Here is an 18,150-nt window from a genome sequence, read left to right as displayed (position 1 = left end):
AGGTTCTTGTTCTTCCCCTTTCTCTCCTCTATAGACTTTTTTCTCTCTTCATTGCTTCCATTAGTCCTCTTTCTAATTCTGACCTATCTTCTTATCCTCTTTGCCCTGAAATTTCTTTTTCTCCCTATTTTTCTTTCTCCATCTTTTAACCCCCTTAATTCATTACAGTGTGGAGCCTGTTTCTTTCCTCTAGGTAATAGTTATTAAATGAGGTCTTTTCTTCCTTTTTGTCATTTAAACTTTAAAAAATATTTGAAAGAATCTTTTTGTCCTGTAACTCAGTTTTTTAAAAACACCAGTTAAGTCACAGTTCACATGTGTGTGAATCAGTTATGGTTGACACTCTCCTGAGAGGAAATAATGAAATAAGGAGGTTAATGAAATAAGGAGGTTTCCCACCTCTGCTTCATAAAGCTTCAGTATTACAAAGCATCATCAAGGACCATTTTATCCATTTCGTGCTAGCAAAGTATCCCAGATTAAAAATTTACCTGATATGGTTAAAATTAGGTGTCTAAACATGGCCACTTTGTCAATGCTTTCAATATCTAGTCCTTGTTCTCAGTCGCTTAAAGAAATTTAGTAATTTATTTATTTGCTTTCCAATTTTTTGGCTATATTTGCCATACAGAAATTATTTTATTTATTAGGCTTCAGTTGAATTTTCCTAATACTACTACATGCATATCTACAAGCTAAACTATCCAAGAAATTTACATGGCTTTGTAATTCTTTCCTATTTATAATAATAATGGCTAATTTCTTGAAAATTAAATTTCCTCTTTAGTTTTGCTAACTTTACATAAATATTGGATTTACTTAATTAAAAGCCTTAAAGAAGATAGGGGGATGTAGCTGTGAAGATTTTTCTGCATTCACCCATAGGTAGAAGTCTTATATCAAGCAAAAAGCATATGAAGCAAGAAACATTTCTCTCTGTCTTTTAAGATGTCTTTTTTTTTTTAAGAGATAAAGAAAATGTGCATAAGTGGAGACCGAGGCAAAGGGAGAGGGAGACAATCTAAAGCAGACTCCATGCTGTGTAGCTGGATCCCAGGACTGTGAGGTCATGACCAGAGCTGAAACCAAGAGTTGGAAGCTCAACCAACTAAGCCACCTAGGCAACCCAAAAGCAGGAAACTTTTCTAAAATAATCATGCTTTACATTTAACAGAGTGGAATTAAGCTTTCGTGATTATGGTTCTTTATATGGTATTCAATGACCAAATCATTTTTTTGATATCTTAACTTTGAGGGGAAAAAATACCTTGCTACAGAAGAATTATCATATAAATATCAATTTCATTAGGCATTTATATAAAGTAAGAATTCATCGTTCCTTAGTAATCTGGAAGAGAAGACACCCAGTGTGTAACTGAGGAAGATGTGGACGGGCTTTTTAAATAGCATGTGTAGTAGAAACAACTGAGTTCTAGTTTCCATGTTGGCCACCTACTAACTAGCTGGCCAGCTAACTAGAGCAAGTCAGCTAGTTATTTATTTTACATTTCCTCAACTGCAAAATATAGGGATTGAGTTAGATGATCTATAAAAAGTCTCATAGTTCTGAACAAAATTCAAGGAGGGTAGAATCTTCTCCACCCCTCTCCAAAGCTTTTCTCATATAGAAGTGGATTTGTAGCCACAGAAAACCTTATACCGATTTTCTCAAAGCTCTTTGCTCCACTGTTCCATCTCTGTGGTTGCTTCAGCAGAGCTCCTTTGATAGAGGACTTGCTCCAAGGCAGTTGTCCCTGGACGGTGAAGTGCTCTGTGAGAGCCACTTCTAAGTAGAGCCCCAGGCATCTTTGTCAGCTTGGGTCCGTTGTGCAGCTGTTTCTATTGTTTTCTTCAGGATTCAAGTTTAATAGTCCTTCTCTTTAAGTCTTTAAGATAGTCAAGGGAACATTAGCTCACTGAAAATAATTGAAAACACCATTTGGAAAAGTGCAGCTGGGAATGCAAGCAAGAGATTCCCTTATGCTCATCGCGGTTTTTCAGGGAAGAGGTTATTCTACTTTATAACATTTTCTGATAAATTTTAAGAAAGTAGTTTCAAACTCAGATTTCCTGAGTCGTAGACTTTCAGAGCACGACAGACCAGAGAGACGTGTGACTTGCCCAGGACCTCCAGGCTGGTAAATTGTGAAGCTGTCCCAGGATTCTCTACCTGGGTTCTTTCCTCACATGACCACCCTCAGTCTTTCCAAAGCCAAGTAGACTTTCCTGGGGTTGCAGTCATGTTCTCTCTAGCATTTCCTGTTGCCTCCTCTGCCCTGCCTCACTCTCAATATGAGTTTTGTCAAAGGGAAGAACGAGAGCTGCGTAACTGAGCCACTCGAATGCTGAGGAGAACTTATCCAAAAGAACTATAGTTTGTCTCCCCACCAGTCTCCAGGTGTAGGTGTGCCAGTGTGCCAGGCCAGGCTCACCCCCAAAATATGGTATCTCCAACCTTCCCCAGAGTTGGCCTGTCTCATTCCTTCCCTTTTAACCTAAAGCATATTTTAAGAAACCTTTGAAAGGCAACCTGGGCTTACAAACACTTTTAACCCAAGGTCTTGTGGAAAATGTCATTCTTGGAACCGTATCTTTAAGGGGGGCCAAGGGGCTTATGCACGTATGTGAGTGTCCTCTTCCCCAAAACAAAGTGCTTTAATAAATGAACTTAAATAAATGAACAACTTAATTAGAAAGAGCTAATATTTTATAAGGGAAAAAGCACAGTGTGGGAAATTATGTAACAAGGGCAAAGCATCCAGTTTTAAAGATTCTTTGCAGTGTCTACCATATTCCTAAATAGTAAGCATCATAAGTTATTCTGTCACTAGAAGTATAAACATGTTCTGACTTTTAAGAGCCTGATTTCTGTTTAAGAAAACATACTGGCTCCTCATTTTTCCAGATGATCCTTGTATTTGAATCCACGTGAACATCCCAAATTCTTGTTTCTGACATTTGTTGATAAATGTCAACAAACCTGACAATTATCTACCAGTATCATTAGACACAAGCTAAAGTTTTTGTAGACATTTTCCAACATTTCCTTAAAACAAAAGACTTTGTTTGGTATCTCTTTTCATGAATAAGAGATACATTGTTCTGGGGATCCCTGGGTGGCTCAGCGGTTTAGCACCTGCTTTTGGCCCAGGACGCGATCCTGGAGTCCTGGGATCAAGTCCCACGTCGGGCTCCCTGCATGGAGCCTGTTTCTCCCTCTGCCTGTGTCTCTGCCTCTCTCTCTCTCTCCCTCTCTCTCTCTCTCTATCATGAATGAATAAATAAGTAAATCTTTAAAAAAAAAAAAAAAGATACATTGTTCTGATTCCATGGCAGGCCTAAGTAAATACTAATTGAAATTCTAAAGGCAATATAGTGTGGTAGTTAACAGCTCCAGTTCTGGGGCCAGAATTCTCAGTAGAATCTTAACTCTGACCTTTAATAGCTGTGTATTTTAGGGCAAGTTGCTTAACCTCTCTGGGCCTCATTTGTGCCACATGTGTAAAATGGGGATAAGCTATTACTATATTATGAGCAGTGGTCTTCAAAAATGTACTCCCAAAATAATTAGAAAAAACCTACATACTTCCTCACACATTTTTAACTTGAAATCTAAAACTTTTCATCATTGGTTTCAAAGTTTATTTTGGTAAAGGACAGAAAGGAATAAATACTGTATAATGTGAAATAAGGTGAGAATTGGTGTGGCTGACAGAGTTGACATGATTTGAAAAAATTACTTTTACCTATCTTGTTGAATAACTCAAAGAGAATTGGAAAAGAACAATGGGAAAAAAAGGTTTATGTTTTAGGCATGTATTTTGAGTACATTAGCATTCCCAGAACACATACACATAAGATGTGAAAGAGCATCCTTAACCTGTACTATTTTGACTTTTATTAAAAATTCAGAACATCTTGGGGTGCCTGGCTGGCTCAGTCAAGGAGCCTGTGACTCTTGATCTTGGGGTCATGAGTTCAAGTCCCACAATGGGTGTAGAAATTGCTTAAATAAATAAACTTAAAAAAAAAAAGAATTCAGAACATCTCAACACTGACTATGAAACCAGCAGTTTTTCTAATCATAATATGTTTTGAATTCCAGGAAGATTGTATACCACAAAGACAACAGGGTACAAGACAATGAATTTTATAGTAAGTTTTCTTTTAGATGAAGAGCTTGCCTTTTAGTAAAGTGAAACAGCGGATGTGAATACAAGTGGGTTTTCGAGCAGTTAAAAAATAAAGCACAAATGAAAGCTAAGGTCTGGAGACAAATTTCCTTAAAATACCATTGCATGTGCATATCTTGCAAAATATTCGCAGATTCAGTAGACATAACCATTTGAAGAGGATTTAGTTATGATAATTAGATGAGTCAATACATGTTAAACTCTTAGAACAATTCTTGGGATCTAATAAGTATTGAGCAAAAGTAAGTTATTTATTATGGTCATTCTTTTTACGCCACCCTTCACAAAGAATTATGCAGACCTACTTTGAGCTCCTACCTTGTTGTCAGTACTTACTTGCCTGCATTCAGCATTCTTTAGGATTAAGTGACTAAGTATCAGAAAAAAAATTGTTACATTAGCATTAAAATCATTATTCTATTCTTCTCATGAGACAAACTCACTCCAAGTATAACTGCTGGAACTTTCTAATCAAATTCCATTTAGTTTGGCTGTCTATGAATATGTTATTCTCTTGGATACGCATAACTTCATGTATGGATCCAGCCTTATGCTGACTGTCCCATATTTTGGGAATCTGTGTGATTTTATAAGTACTTTGATAGATTAGAAGTTACTGGATAACTGAAGAAATGGAATACAGAATGGAAAGAATTAAAATGTGAAGTTTTAAAAGGTAGGGATGGCTCATTTTAAACACTTTATGGACTAGCCACTGGACCCTTTTAAATAGAAAAATCAAGACAGAGACCCCTGAGCTAACACGTCACCAAATATGCTGAGGTAGACGGTCTATGTCATTAGACATAAGTTCTATGCTTATAGCTGATGTCTTCCTTAACTTTTTAATTACCAAAACAATATATCTTCATTGTAGAAAAAGATAATCCAAAAGAAGAAAATAGAAGTCACTGATTCACTACTACCTATAAGTAAAGATTCTGATACATGTTTTCTCACTCTTTTTCTTAGGTAAAAAAAAAAAAAAGAATTTACACTTTAGATTTTTTTTTAACTTTTCACTTTGAGATAGTTATAGATTCACATGAAAGTATAAGAAATAATATGAGGAGATCCCATGTACCCTTTGCCCAGCTTCCTCCAATGGCATTATCTTGCAAAACTATAAATTCAGTGTTACAACCACTGATACTACATTTGATGCAATCAAGATACAGAACATTTCCATCACCACAAGGATGGTGATTTTTTTTATAGCTACAATCATTTCCTTCCCACCTCTGTCACCTCCTTAAACCCTAGCAAACACTATTCTGTTCTCCATTTCTATTTTATCATTTCAAGTGTTTTATGAAAGGAGTCATATAGTATATGGTTTATAGGGATTGGCTTTTTCCACTCAGGATAATTCTCTGGAGATCCATCTAGGTTGTTGTCTGTATTAATAGTCTGCTCCTTTTATTTGCTGAATAATATTCTACATATGGATATAACCATGCCACTCACCATTAAGTAGCATCTGAGCTGTTTCCAGTTTGAGCCTATTACAAATAAAGTTTCCATAAACATTTGTGCACAGACTGCTATCTGAAGAAAGTTTTCATTTCTCTAGTATAAATGCCCAGAAGTACAATTACTTCATCATATTTTCCTTTTTAGAAACTGCCAAACTTTTCCAGGGTTATGGTATCAATTTACATTCCTATCAGCAATGTATGAGTGATCTAGGTTCACTGAATCCTTACCAATATTTGATGTAGTCACAATTTTTTAATTTTAACTATTCTGATAGGCATTTAGTAATGTCTCAGTTTGGTTTTAATTTGTATTTTCCTAATTATTAATGGTATGGAATATTTTTTCATGTGCCCATTTGCCATCTGTATATCTACTAGTGAAATGTCTGTTCATACCTTTTGCCCATTTTCTAATTGGACTGTTCCTTTTTTTTTTCTTTTTACTGTTAAATTTTGAGAGTTCTTCATATATTCTAGGTAGTTGTCCTTTGTCAGATGTGATTTACAAATATTTTTTCCCAATCTCAAGATTGTCTTTTCATCCTCTTCAAGGAGTCCTTCACAGAGCTAAAGTATTTTATTTTAATTAAATCTAGTTTATCCATTTTGATTTTTATAGATTTTGTTTTTGATGTCAAGTATATGAACTCTACCTAAACCAAGATTCCAAAGATTTTCTTTTTTTATTTTCTAAGAGCTTTATAGTTTTATATTTTACATTTAAGTCCACAGACATTTAGGGGTGTTTGTTTGTTTGTTTGTTTGTTTGTTTGTTTGTTTGTTTTTGCCCGAAGTGGTAGACTTAAGCTGAGGTTTTGTGTTTTGGGGTGTTTGTTTGTTTGTTTATTTGGTCCTCTGGATGTCCCAGGTGCTCCAACACCATTTGTTGAAAAGACTTATCTTTTTTTTTTTTTTTTTTACTTGATTTTGAGCCTTTGTCAAAAACCAGTCAGGCATATTTGCACAAGTCTAAATCTGGGTTCTCTGTTCTGTTCCATTGATCTGTGTATCTGTCCCTCCACCAATAGACATGGTCCTGATTACTATGCCTATCTAAATCTTGAAATAAGGCACACTGATTCCAAGTACTTTTTTCTTCTTTTTCAACATTGTTTTAGCTGTTCTAGCTCCTTTGCCTTCCCATATACATTTTAGAATTATCCTATCTATACCTACAAGAAAATATTGCTGGAATTTTGGTTGGAATGCATTAGGCCAATGTATTAATTAGGGGCAAATCAACATATTTCCTATGTTAAATATTTCAGTCCATGAACATAGTGTGTCTCCATTTATCTAGATCTTTGATGTAGATCTTTTTTTTTATGAAAGCATCAGCATTTTATAGTTATCAGCATATAAGTACTGTACATGTTTTTGTAGATTTACATCTAAAAGTGGGATCTAAAAGTTGGTTTCAAACCAACTTTTTCATAAAATGTATATTATAAATATTTTCCAAATTATTAAGTTTTTCAATGTAATTTTGAATTGACTCATATAATTCTGGATTTTAATAAATATTCTTGGTTATTCAGCTTATGTCAAAGGGCTTACTACTTGGTTTTTAAATTTTCCCCACCCCATGATTGCAGTTGCCATTTCAACAAAATATTCAGCTCTTATACTTGCTACCTTCTAAGTTACAATGGCTTCATTTTTTTTTAAGACTTTTATTTATTTGTTCATGAGAGACACAGAGAGAGAGACAAAGACATAGGCAGAGGGAGAAGCAGGGTCCCCTTGGGGAATCCAATGCAGGACTCGATCGCAGGAACCCGAGATCACACCCTCATCCCAGGCATATGCTCAACCACTGAGCCACCCAGGCACCTCTTACAGTGGCTTTATTGCATTTTTTTTTTCTGTATAGCGTTGTGTAATATTTTTACTCAGTAGAAAGCTTTATAAGTTAATTCGTTTATTCTTAAAGTTTTATCCAAAATGGCATATCTGGTCAGATAATAATGTTTAGCTAGACATAATGATATTTACTACATTGCTATTGGAAAAATCTAGCAAAATCAAATTATCAACAAGATGATAGGTCAGTGACTACTTTGACTCTTCGCTATGCTGTATTTTATTATTGCCAAGCCATTGGCGTTTTCTGTGCTATCAACAGCACAGCCCACTGAAAGGCTACCTGTGCGTCCCTCAGCAGGTAGTAGATTCACTCTGACCATAGGTAAGAAAGTAAAGTGATTTTTATTTTGATGATGAGATATCTCAGGAGAAGAACATAATGAAATGAAACAATCACTTTGTTTTAGGGCCAAAAAAAAATGCTGTATTTGAATGCCAGTTCTATCATTACCAGCTCTTTGACATTAGGCAAGTTATTGAATCTCTCAGACTAAGAAAGAGTCCTCATCTGTAATAGATATCTGTAAGGTAATCATAATACCTACTTTACAACATTCTTAGAATTAAACAAGTTACTGCCTGAAAATATTCAGCATAATACCTGATATGTAGCAAGCACATAGTAAATGTTAGCTATCATTGTCATTTATTTTTATTAATAATGATTGAACTTTAGCTCTTGCTAAACAGTCAATACATGGCAAGGATGCTTTCCTGTACTATGGATATTTTTGTGTGTATCTTTCTTCGTTACTAGAGTATAAATGTCTATCATCCTGAAAATCTTGTATCCCTTGGCATCTAGCACACCAGTACTTTCCTAAAGAAAGATGAGTTTCACAAAAATCATTGCCATATACAAAGGTGGAAACTTAACCATGAAAAGAAACCATTAACTATAATCCCTTTTTAAAAATGTCTTCCTAAACTAGGAATGCATTTTTAAAGATCACAAATGACCCAGATAAGAGAGATTTTTTATTCACTCCCTGAAACTAGACACTTCACAGTTTGGGACTGTGAATCAGATTCCAGGTAAGAACTTACTGGATTTAGCCCTGTATAGGATGTGTCATGGAATGGTTCAGGAAGTGTTGCCAATTGCAGAAGTCTTCTTTATATATTAAAAGAAAGTTTTCAAGTTTCTGCCAATGGTCATTTTTCATTGGTAACCCAGAGAGTTTTGAATTGTCATTTAGTGGGCTTTGTCAGGAAGCTTAAATCCAGGATTTAATTAATCAGAGAACACAAGATTGAGTTTCTGTATTTTTTAGTTTTGAAATCTACTTAATGTGGCTAATAGACCCAACATTTATCATGTAAGTGTTCACACTGGGGGCAATGAACTATATAACTTGACATAATTCTTTTAAGATGATCCTGAGAGTTTAATGGATAGTCTAATGACAGAAGACCCTTGGGGGCACAGAGATGCATAATCCTCTCAGAACTACTCGTATGTGCATAAGATAAATAAGCTATCATCTTTCCAAATTTTCTTTTCAGTTTTCACAGAAAACAGGTATACAAAGGCAAGGGAGGTAGGGGAAGAAGAGAGCTGTTACTGACTGTTAGCTGGCCTGTAGATGATGTGACTTGCAGGTGTTTGTTGTGGTCTAACCATGTGATGTTGATTGCAGTAATTGTTTCCACCTTCCTAAAGTGATCACTGAATAAAATAATAGAGAAGCATATTGTAAGCTCAAAAAACCTATACAAATGTACCATGCTAACTATTCCATAAATATTTATTAAGCACTCACTGTATACCAGAGTCTATCCTAAGGATACAGATAAAAAGTCAAACAAGATAGGTCTGTAGCAGCAAGGAACGAATAGCTCACCAAGGAAAGACAGACTCATGGACCACTTAAATATGGTGAAGTATCATAGGTGTGCAGAATGAGAATATTCCAGGTGTAGCTGTGGAATTGGATTGCTCACCAAGGAAAGACAGACTCGTGAACCACTTAAATATGGTGAAATATCATAGGTGTGCAGAATGAGAATATTCAGGTGTAGCTGTGGAATTGGATTGCTGAGGACTGTGCACGGGGTTTTGGAATCGAGAAACTTTATAGTCACATTGTTGTAAAGACCATCCATGTTCAAGTTGAAGGAACATCAGGAGGGAAACTTGAGTCCAAAAAGTTTGACCTAATTGCCAAAGTCCTTATTAAATAGATGGATGTTGGGGAATGTTCAGAAAGTGGCAGAAGTAGAAACTGGACAGATGTGGCATGGACCAATAATAACATGAGCCTCTAGGGAGGAAGGGTTTTAGTATGAAAGGAATGGCCTAGAAGTAGCGTTGTGGGGGCTGGAGAATGGTACCACCCCAGGCTTGGTGCTTGGGCTGTGAAAGCATGAACAGTCTTTTCTGAAGAGGCTGAGAGGTTAGGGATGCCTGGGTTGCTCAGTGGTTAAGCATCTATCTGCCTTTGGCTCAGGTCATGATCCCGGGGTCCTGGGATCGAGTCCCACATAGGGCTCCCCACAGAGAGCCTGCTTCTCCCTCTGCCTAGTCTCTGCCTCTCTCTCTAAGTCTCTCATGAATGGATAAATAAAATCTTAAAAAAAAAAAAAAAAGGCTGAGAGGTTAAATATCCGTGAAGAAGGGTTGTATGTCCAGGAGAAAGGTGGAACAGAAAGGAGGAGGGGCAGCCCCGGTAGCGCAGTGGTTTAGCGCCGCCTGCAGCCCAGGGCGTGATCCTGGAGACCCTGGATCGAGTCCCACGTCAGGCTCTCTACATGGAGCCTGCTTCTCTCTCTCTCTCTCTCTCTCTCTCTCTCTCTCTCTCTCTCCCTCTCTCTCCTCTCTCTCTCTGCATCTCTATGAATAAATAAATAAAATCTTAAAAAAAAAAAAGGAGAAGGAGCTGTGAGAAGGGCAAGGATGCAGGGGTTCCAACAACAGCAATATATGTCCTTTATTGAGTACCTACGATGTGTCAGGTACTGTACTTGAATTCCCACAGGACACTACAAATTATTATCATCTGGATTTTATAGATGGGGGCAAAAGGCATAAGAAAGGCCGTATACATCAGTTAGGGTCATACAGCATACCTACTTTAGGATCACTGCACCCAGATCTACCTGAGTGTAAAGCTGTGCTTTTGCACTATTCCACATGCCTTTGGAGAGAGCACCATGGGAAGGATTTGGAGAGAAGTCAGAGAGGATGACAAGAACCCAAAGAAGGAAGCAGAACTAAATGGGAATGGAAATACAATAGAAGAGAACACTATTAACCAGAGATAGTTGTGTTTGACTGGTGTATGAGAATGCCAGGGCTCTGAGAACTGGAGTGGCTTAGACCTCTAGTAGAGTCTTAGACCTGATGAGCTTAACAGTTTTCTTGCTGCGAGTTTAGGTGGAGCACTGCTGTGAAGGTGTACTTTGTCTTTTGAAGAGAATTCTCTCAGGCAGTTAGTGAAAGAGTAGGTTTGGGCTTGGGGGGATTTGTTCTGAAGAGGCTTAGCCTCCTGAGGTGTCAGTAATCAGTCTTTTAGGACAGGTAATGGAGAACAGAGAAGGGAGTGTAGGCTGACACTGGCTCTCACTTGCTTGCATGGTGGGGACCAATCAGATTTGGGGGAACCTTGGCCACTTTTTACTTGGGGACATCTGGAGCTGTGTGGTACAAATTGGAATTTTCATTAGACTATGGTGAAAAAAATACATATATCAGCCTCTTCCAAATGGCGGTTTACCAGTTACTGTCCAAGACAGCTTTATAACAGAGACTAGGAAAGGAAATATTTTTGCCATTCAGGCACAGCTAATGTCCACTCTCCTTTACTAAGGAACACTTACTGCTACAGATGAAACAGCAACTCCCCATAGCCCATGCAGAGAGGTAGCACATTGACTATGGGCACAGGCCAGAGCTAGAGACTTCTGGAAGCAAGCTTTGATCCTTGGAGAGAGAAGTAGTCTAGCTCTGCAGCTGGTAAGAGTCGCCTCAAGAAGGATCAGGTTAGGAGAAGCAAAGAAAAGGCAGAGGGTTTGCAACTGAAGAAAAGCTATGACTCTCACAACCTTGCTTTCACTAAAGTGCTCCCTTTGGAATTCTTGAGCGCCATAAAAATAAATATAACCTTCAAAGTAACACATGTTACTGATCCAGTCCATCACAGGAGTATTGGGGCAGTGAGAGAATAAATAAATGTCCTTGGAAAGGGGGATAATAAAGAAAAAAGAAGGGGAAGTAGCCTTAAAAGTCTTCAGTTTGTGTAGGATACTTGTAGAAATTGGATCTTTACTATAAGTGATTTCTGCAACCCTGCAGGTAGGAATTCTATTTTACCTTTGAACCATGTGAGCACTTTACCTATACCTCTTTTATGACACATTTCATATTCTACACTGTTTAACAGTTTTTGTGTTTTTCCTACTTCTAAACTGATAATTCCTCAAGGGCAAGGCTAATGCCAATTCCATTCTAAATCCCCCACAATGCTGTGCCTTCAGGAGCTCTTCAGTGTTCTGGGGAGTCCAAGGGATACTATGAGTCCTCTGAATTTGTTATCTTCTTACTTGGCTACGAAAAACATCACTTCACAAAGCCAGCTGTCTCCTTTTTCTGGTATCAAGAACTAAAATATTTTAAAAGTGTTTTAGAAGCTCCTGAGTGGTTCAGTTAAGTGTCTGACTTTGGCTCAAGTCGTGATCTCAGGGTCCTGGCATCGCCCCTGCCTCAGGCTCCATGCTCAAAAGGAAGTCTGCTTATACCTCTGCCCCTTCTGTTGGCCCCCCACCCACGCTGTTCATACTCTCTCTCAAATAAATTTTGAAAATCTTCTTAAAAAGTGTTTTATAATGCTGAGTGTAGGAGACATACTTTCTGTTTGGAAAATGTTGCTAAGCCCTCTCATCAAAAATTGCCTTTCCATCCTACCTCCCATTTCTGCTAGAGTAGAATAGACTGGCAAAGGTAGTTCAGAGGAAAAAACATTGTAATGCCTTCTGCTCATGGCTGCGCTGGTTCCAGTGGAAGAGGAAAATGTATAGCCGTTAATGATTGGAATGCTCCGTGCTATAAAAATGGAGCCAACCAACTGAACAGGGGTGCTTAGATTCAGACTTTGTGAAATACCTTCCCCAGCTTGTGTATTTTCCTGTGTACTCTGTGATCCTAGGCCAGGGTCTTTTTTTTTTTTTTTAAGGTTTTATTTATTTAGAGAGAGAGCAGGGGAGAGCCAAAAGGAGAGGGAGAGAGAGAGAATCCCAAGCAAACTCTGCATTGAGCACAGAGCCCCATGCAAGGCTCAATCTCATGACCCTAAGATCATGATCTGAGCTGAAATCAAGAGTTAGATGCTTAACTAACTGAGCCACCCAGGCGCCCAGGCCAGAGCCTATAAAAGGAAACGTGATGAGAAGTCTCATGACTTATGACATAAGCAGAGTGAGTGGTCTCTTAAGAGTGGCCTTTTCAGATTGTGAAGAAGACAATAGCTCAGAATGGCAGCAAGAGCAGTGGGAATGGTAAGAGCTGTCCAGGAAGACACATGGTACCCTCAGTCCTGAGCAGAACTCCATTCTGAAGGCTGCTGTTGTTCCTTTGGGGGCTGCTAACATGAGGTATTAGCATGGAACAAAACCAGTTGACATGATAGCCATTTTAATTTTTGCAAAATCTATGTAAGCCTGAGTCCCTCTCTGTGAGTCCTTAGGGGTTTTTTTACTCAAATCTTGAGTCTGATTTTCCTTGAAAAATTGGAAGCACTTATTGGGAAGGTAACCACAATCATTGTGAGTGTGGAGCAAAAAGGAGGCTTGGACAGTGAAGGATAGGGAGGTACATGTTGACTGCTGGCATAGATGTGTTAGAAGCCCTAGAATGGTCACTTCCAGGGGTTATAGTAGACTGCCTCCTGGGAAATATAAACAAGAAAATTTGGGTTTGGCTTAACTGGATTTACAATAAGCATGTTTGTTCAAATAAATTATTGCATTAATATGAATCTGTTTCTTGTACTTTAAAGAAAAGAGTCTTTGTACCCAGTGTTGGAGATATTATCAGTAGAAGATCTTATCTTTTTATAAAGATCAACCCCTATGGAGCATGGACAGCCCTGCCAAGATTCCCAGTTGCTTGTTTAATCAGTTGCATTAATGCAGAGGTTTTCAGTTAGTAGAATTGTCCATTTTCACCTCTTGTTTGCTTGTAGATCCAGAGATCAGGTCACCAGATTTGGGCTCCTAGTCATTCCCTGAAATGAAGATAAGTACTGTCTATGTATGTTTGGGTTGGAGAGAGCAGCCTACAGTGAAGGCAGCCCTCTCCACCTAGCCTCCACCACCAGTATTGCCAAGTTGCATTACACAGAAATTTACTCAGGCAGAGCATCCATGTGGACTGGTTGGATGCCCCTTCCCTCAACGGCTCACTCTGAACCTCTGCCCAAATAAAAAATAGAAGACCAAGATGACATAGCTATAGTCACACAAAGCCTATTAACTACGTTAGTTGTCTTTGTTTATTAAAGATCTTTTAGCTTCTTCTTTTTTTTTTTTTTTGAAAGAAGAAATTTGAACCACATTTGTTTGAGATACTCCAGAGAGATGTAGCAATGTGGTTACCATTTTACAAACTATTAAACAAAACTGTTAGCAGTTTACAACTTTGTTTAAAGAACAATGGTTTGGAGCACAGGCCTGTCTTAGTAAGACCCAGAGGACAGTGACCAAGGCAGAGAAGAATCCAGTGGAGAGCTAAGGCTTGCTTTTGCAAAGGCCAGGAATCCAAAGATTAGGTTTGAGATTCTCTTACCATTTTGCAGCAATAGCAGTGAATTTGGCCCTGTTGATTTGGTGGTTTACACCAATGCCCTCAGCTTATCTCTCTTCAATGAGAAGAAAATTTCAGGAAAAGTGGAGATGAAAACAGTCCCCTCTGTTACTGTCCTTTACTCCAGAGACTGGCCAGCCAAGTACCACCATTTTTAGCATAGCTTCTTCATTACCCAGGTGTTGCCATCCTTGTTTCTTCCCTTCCATATTTTATACCTTTATAGTCACTTCTCTCTATAACAGCCAAAACCTTACCTGTGCTTTCATTCTTTTTTTTCCTCTAAAGATTTTATTTATTTATTTGATAGGGAGAGAGAACAAGAACATGAGTAGAGCAGAGGGAGAAGGAGAGAAACTCATGCAGACTCTGCTGAGCACGGGGCCAGTGTGGGGCTTGATCTCATGACCCTAAGATCATGACCTGAGCCAAAATCAAGAGTTGGAAACTTAATCCATTGAGCCACCCAGGCACCCCTACCTGTGCTTTCATTCTAATTTCTCTATTAAAATACCTGCCTTTCCTGTCATCTCATGATACAATTTATACATTTAAAAAACTTCACTTAAAGAGTTATTTCTTCTACTATATTTGGCCCTGTTGTTCTTTTAGCTTTGTCTCACCAGTGTTCACATAGTTATGAAGTCTCATAAACACTCCTCTAAAAGCATACAAGTATTTATGCCTATATCAGTTTTTCTAGCCTTTTTACAAAGCTAGGTTAGTAGATCATGTTTTTGCCTACCAAAGATCAAAACTGAAATAGACTATAATTGAAGCTAACCAATAATACTAATTTGGGAAAAGCAACACTCAGTTTCCAAGTACACGAAACAAATACCTATTATAGGAATTTAGGCTAGTAAGATCCTTTTGACACATGCTTTTTATTTTTATTTTTTTGACACTTGCTTTTTTAAAACTCAGTTTACCCACTCTCTAGGAAGGCATTTCTTCTGGATCAATTACAGTTGCAATCGAACAATTTCATAGCTTACATATAACACTGTGATTAAAATGTTAACTAATTCTGGGATGAAGAGAATTCCAGGAAGACTCTAATCATTGAAAAGGGCAGTTAAAGGGCTGTAAGATTAACCATTTTTAAGCTAAAACACTGCATTTCTCATGTACCCTTTAAGCAGTACTGACAAGTATTTCCTGGAGATTAATGACAGTCTGAGTTAATGGGCTGAGGGAAGGTCGTTAATCGTTACACAAAGGTAGTTTGGAAAGCAGAAATGAAAAACAACTGCTAGGTCAAGGTGATGCAGTCCCAGGAGATGTTTCAGAAGATTAGTTGCCTTTTCAGTAAGCCCATACTCACTACTGTTGTCACTCTCCCTTCATGTGGCATACGTCAGCGCAGGCTTTCAACCTCCTGGGATGCAATTAAGTTTATGAAAATGCCTTGTAATCTACTTCCACAAACCAAAAACCCTTTTTATCAATAACCTGCTTCTCACTCTTTCTTAAAACCATCTTGGAAGTCATTCATTTTACATAGCTTCTTGCCATCAAATGCATTTTATTGGTTTAGATAGAGTTGTGCTTGGGAGTCGATATAAAAAACCAAGGCAATCAGAATATACCTCATATGTATTTTGATTAGATAAATATCTATGTGTGCTTTACATATGATACGCAGAACATACGAAATTACTGTCGGGGAAGGCTGGAAATGATGGAACAGTCAGACCTAGATACCACTTCAGCAAAGCAGAAGAGGGAGACACACCTGAACAACACAGAAATAAGTTGATACAATCAGGATACCATACTAGTCAGAAGTTCAAGCTTCCAGACTCCAGAACACCCTTAGGGATGTGCACTAGCAGATGATGATGTCAGACTTTCTGGAAGTCCAGTCCTCCCCAGGCCAGCCTAGCCTGCACCATGCTGCATGTTGGCTAATCTGCATCTGTTCCTACAACCTTCCCATCTGGCTGGATTTATTAATCTCATGATTATTCAAGATAGCATATGCCCTCTAAAGCAAAAGGACTCTGGTGAAAATATAGCAAAATGTTGGCAGAGGATCTAGTGTCACCCCACTCTGGTTCTTTACCCAAAGAATTGTTGAGAGCTGGAGAACAATTCTTAGTTGAAAAAGGCGATCTGCCTTCATGCCTGAGCATCATCTTCTGTAATAGTGGTTCCCTGGTGAGAGTTTTAGGATCCAGAAGCCTGCATCCTTGCCTGTACTAGGGTATGTCGCTCACCTTCCTCACCTTCCTTCCTGAAAGCTTCTTTTGGAATCCTTCAGACAAGTTAAACCCCATCTAATTCATTCAAATGGTGTCTGACTGGTTGTTCCACTAATTCCAGCCAATATTCTGATTCCTGTAGTTTTCACACATTTGGAAAATTTTAAATACTGGAGATTATTTTGCTGCTTAAAAAGAATAAAAACAACTGAAAATTAATAATTAATAAGATAGCAGAAATGTGCTAAAGAAAACTCTAAGAATAATATTTTATGGTCACTGGAACAAAGGGTAGAAATGCAGAAGCCCCATTAAAATGGCGACTGGCATTTTGCCACTAATGTGTATCTGATCTAACCCTAAAGTCTTGTCAATTTCGTGACAGAGCCAAGAGATGTAAATTTGTAGCAACCAGTTCAAAATGAACTACTGTTTTAGTGCTTGATGTACAGGTGAAAATCTTTGTGTTCTTTATGTTCTTCCATACAGTTTAAAAAAGAATCCTTGTTTATATACAGATTAGTTCCACTAGACCTAGCTGGACCTTTTGAGTTCTCTTTTCAACTGAAATTGCCTTCCTTGTACAAATGAACTATCCAGATGTGGAAGGGAACATAATAATAAAATTATGTGCCAAAATAACTAGATTATTTAGGCCATGATTGCAGTTTTACAATACCATCTGGGAACATTACTAAGTGCATGTGAATTTGAGGTAAACTAAAGTTTTTCTCCCTTCAGTAGGCATTATTGCCTCTTGGCACTTTGTTGGTAGTGGAATTTCCTAGTCACTTTGCTTACTTTAAGGGTGATGGATCCACAGCTGTGTAATGGTTTGAACTGGAGCCTTCCTTCCACTTCCATTTGGCAGGTATTTAATGCATCAGTACAGTCTTTCTGAAACTTGACCTAACCATTTAACAATAGGATAGTAAAACCTGTTGTTTTGTGTGTACAAATGCTGTCTTTCCAAATTAGGGAAAAAACAAGTAAAACTCTTTAGAAGTGCCTCATTTTAAAAGGAGTAATTTAATACTCTACTGTTAACATCCTCCCAAGGTAGTGTTACATAAATAATTACTGCTACACAGGAAGAGTCATTTCCCATTCTGGAATAATTTTTACACATTAGGAATTTCATTGTCTCCTCAGAATCTTCTGGGCTATAGGCCTATAAATTATCACATTTTGAGTATGAAACTTCCATCCATGTTTTAAATTTTATGGGAGAAAAGAGCAAGAGAATTGAAAAAAAAAGTTACTTGCTAATGGCTAGGGAATCTCAGAGAAAGGAAAGGATATTTCTACTTCTTTAGCATAGATTAAGGAAACTTATGGTTTGCCTTTAATAATCAGCTTTCTGGGTTTATTTTTTAAATGCCAAAAGCACAAAATTTGTTATTTTAAATTCATACCTATCTGTGCATGTGATTCTTAGGGTCTAGAGTAGTGATTCTTAGGGTCCTGAAGAAAACACATTATTTAAATGGTAATTCCCTGGGTTTCTAGATTTGGTCTAGAAGCCTTGTTAATTTGGTTCAGGGGATCCGAAGTTTAATGTCTGTGTGTTTTCTGGAGCCTTTTAGCATTTATCAGTTTCTCAGAAG

The 18,150-nt window shown here is 37.8% G+C and overlaps 2 protein-coding genes across 7 annotated transcripts in view; one reads left to right on the top strand and one right to left on the bottom strand.

The window, feature by feature from the left end:
• The window catches only part of FILIP1L (filamin A interacting protein 1 like), a 273,763-nt gene extending 264,635 nt beyond the window's left edge, over nucleotides 1-9,128 (bottom strand). The window contains exon 1 of the mRNA XM_055315897.1: nucleotides 9,107-9,128. The gene's annotated coding sequence lies outside the window, so the exon portion shown is untranslated. The remainder of the gene's footprint in view (nucleotides 1-9,106) is intronic.
• The window catches only part of CMSS1 (cms1 ribosomal small subunit homolog), a 372,389-nt gene that overhangs the window by 275,625 nt on the left and 78,614 nt on the right, over nucleotides 1-18,150 (top strand). The gene's annotated exons all lie outside the window — the stretch shown is intronic.

The sequence above is a fragment of the Nyctereutes procyonoides genome, unplaced genomic scaffold (assembly GCF_905146905.1).
Source record: "Nyctereutes procyonoides isolate TBG_1078 unplaced genomic scaffold, NYPRO_anot_genome, whole genome shotgun sequence".
Lineage (NCBI taxonomy): Eukaryota > Metazoa > Chordata > Mammalia > Carnivora > Canidae > Nyctereutes > Nyctereutes procyonoides.
Note: the sequence above shows the minus strand (reverse complement) of the source record. Positions and strands in the feature narration are given on the sequence as shown.